The sequence below is a fragment of the Oreochromis niloticus genome, linkage group LG23 (genome assembly GCF_001858045.2).
Source record: "Oreochromis niloticus isolate F11D_XX linkage group LG23, O_niloticus_UMD_NMBU, whole genome shotgun sequence".
NCBI classification, from domain to species: domain Eukaryota; kingdom Metazoa; phylum Chordata; class Actinopteri; order Cichliformes; family Cichlidae; genus Oreochromis; species Oreochromis niloticus.
The window spans coordinates 4,438,829-4,441,996 of NC_031986.2; the positions used below are offsets into that span (position 1 = coordinate 4,438,829).

The 3,168-nt window shown below is 40.8% G+C and overlaps 1 long non-coding RNA gene across 1 annotated transcript; it reads right to left on the reverse strand.

The window, feature by feature from the left end:
• Positions 1 to 591: 591 nt before the first annotated feature.
• Positions 592 to 1,622, reverse strand: LOC112843750 (uncharacterized). Its single transcript, XR_003216236.1, has 2 exons — positions 1,257 to 1,622; positions 592 to 931 (listed from the first exon to the last, which is right to left on the reverse strand). It is a non-coding gene; the product is annotated as an uncharacterized LOC112843750 (long non-coding RNA).
• Positions 1,623 to 3,168: the final 1,546 nt, after the last annotated feature.

Below are 3,168 nucleotides of genomic sequence, written 5' to 3' on the forward strand. Positions count from 1 at the left end.
CATGAGTGAACTCCCCGATGAAGCCTTGTGTGCTAAAACATGTCAGAGTTTTAAAGGTTAAACATGAGTTTCCAAAACGTTTTGCTGGAGAACAATGAACTATTTGACTGAGTTTCAATTATTTACAGACGAGCAAAACCAGGACAGAGAAAAAAGGACAAAACTGACTCAGTAAAACGACAGAAAATAAGATCCCATGTAAATCTGTATTATGTAGAAGTTCAGCCCAGCAACCAGTTCAGTTCAACACAAGTTTAAATGATTCTATCTGAACTCTGTGGAGCCTGATCTCAAGCTTTTTGAGTCTGACACTGAAACCAGAGGATCTTTCTGTCTCTTCAGATTCACTGTGATCCAGTGATGGGAGTGATTTCAGCCCTGAGTGATCACGCTGATGTTTGCACAGAGCAGACAATGAGGTGAATGTTTGGGCACATTGGTAACAGTGAAACAGTTTATTAGTAACGTGGGATCGTTTGTGTTTGGAGTATGAACTGAGATTCCTGAAGCTCTTGTCACACTGGTCACAGCTGTAGTTTCCTTCCATGTGTGTACGTTCATGCCTGTTACGATGACTTGAACATGAGAAACTTTTGTCACAGTGTCTGCACTTGTATGGTTTCTCTCCTGTGTGGACTCGTTTGTGTGATTTAAGCTCACCTGCAGTAGTGAAGGATGACCCACACTGATCACAGAGGTGCTTTTTAACCCCACTGTGAATCAGTTCATGTTGTTTTAACGCACCTGATGTGGTGAAGCTTCTCCCACATTCTTTGCAGTATTTCAGTTTGTCTCCAGTGTGTCTACGTTGATGTATTTTTAGGGTCAATTGCCATTTGAAAGTTTTTCCACACAGGTCGCAATGAAAGTCTTTCCCACCACCACGGTGATGACAGGGTTGAGAACTGGATCCATCTGTGTCGCTCTGCTTCTAAACAAAGACACAAAGACAGTGTAAGTCAGTCCTTCAACATTTTTATCCTGAACGTCGCCTGAAATAAAGAGCATCTCTGCAGACGTCCAATTACATTTTACTGTTTCAGTTAACACACTCAGTTTACTGGGCTGCAATAACTACAATACTACCACCATAATACTACAGTAATACTAAAATCATAACTGAAATGAAAATCTGAATAATCACTCAGAGCTGCTTTTCCATGCAGTAGAATTGCTAACATGCTAACACAGTTTAATGAGCAGAGTTGTTCCAAACAGTCAGGCTAAAATGACAAGATAACAATATAAATACATACCTCACAGTAACTGCACTTGTAGAGTCTCTTTCTGGTGTGGATCTGTTGGTGTCGCCTCAGGTTATGTGGAGATTTAAAAGTCTTCTCACACAGGTCACATTTATAAGGTCGTCCCTCAGTGTGGGTAAACATGTGTTGCTGTAACCGTGTGTCTGTTATAAACTCTTTGCCACACTGTTCACAGCAGTACACATCATGTCTGGTGTGAATGCGTAGGTGTATATTTCGGTGCCCTCTCCGGCTGAAAGTTTTTCCACAGATGTCACAGCTGTATGCCTTAATTCCAGAGTGGGTAACTAGATGACTCAGTAAGTGGCTACTGTGAGTAAAAGCTCTGCCACACTGATCACAGCTGTACGCTTTAACTCCACTGTGGATGAGTTGGTGTTGTTTTAGGTTACGCTTCCAGGAAAAAGACTTTCCACACAAGTCACAGCTGTATGCCTTAATTCCAGAGTGGGTAACTAGATGACTCTGTAAGTGGCTACTGTGAGTAAAAGCTCTGCCACACTGATCACAGCTGTACGCTTTAACTCCACTGTGGATGAGTTGGTGTTGTTTTAGGTAACCCTTCCTGGAAAAAGACTTTCCACACAAGTCACAGCTGAACGGTCTCTCTCCAGTGTGGATGACCTGATGACGTTTTAGTTTAGCCTTCACAGTAAAATCCTTCCCACACTCATCACAGCTGTATGTTTTCTCTCTCTTTCTTCTGTGAGGTTTGTCGGCCTCCTGAGAGCGCTGACTTCTCGCTCCATGTTGGTCCTGCAGTGACAGAGATACAAACAGAGGCAGTGAGTGAAATGCAGTCGTGGAACAAACTCAACCTTCAAACTCCCTCCATTAACACTAGTTTTAAACCTGAAGGTGGAGTGTGGCACCAAACACCTTAAAGGTCTCTTATCCCCACCTGCTGGTAGTTCTGACACATTACATCCAAGCTGGTGTTAAAAATAATTCATGACTGTTCAAACACTAAAATCATGCCCATCCCTCCTGATTGTGTATTTAGTCATAACTATTCAGTGATAATAAATCCTATGTTTGTTTATTTGTTTATTCAAAAGGAACCCCATTAGCTTCCACAACAGATGTTGCTCGTCTTCCGTCAAATACAATCACATAAAATATTACACAATAAAGTGGATTCAAGATATCCACATAATTTGGCTCTTACATCCACAGTGAGGTTTCACAATTAAAATATAAGCAATCAATAATAACAATAATAACAATATCAATAACATTGAGGCACATTACACAAATATCAAAAACAAATTAATCTCTTACAATATTACAACAACTAAAAGTTCTGTAAATCGACTCTTAAATGTTCATTGAAGTTTTGAATAGTTACTAATTCTCTAATTTTATAAGGCAATTTATTCCACTTGAAAGTTGCTCTAAATATAACAGTTTTACAAAAAGTTACTTTTAACTCGAGGATTTACTAAATTGCAGTTTGTTGAAAATCGTGTAATATCATTATGTATTTCATCTGGATACTGCAGCTGAGCAGAAATAAATGTGATGTGTTTAACAGAATTGCTTTGTTTATAACTACAAGTAAGCCATAGAATATTTGAGCCTGTACAGGAAGCCAAGAAAGTTGATAATGCATTTTATCGATATTAGTATTAGAGATGGCACGATGCCACTTTTTAATGTCCAATACCGATTCCGATCATCGCCGGAGCACCACTTCCTGCCATAAAGGACATCTACAGGAAGCGGTGTCTGAAAAGGGCTGGGAAAATCATCAAAGACCCCAGTCACCCATCACATGGACTCTTCACCCTCCTGCCCTCTGGGAGGCGCTACAGGAGCCTCCGGACTAAGACCACCAGGTACCGGAACAGCTTCTTCCCCACAGCTGTCAGACTCCTGAACTCTGCCTCCTGACATCTGACCC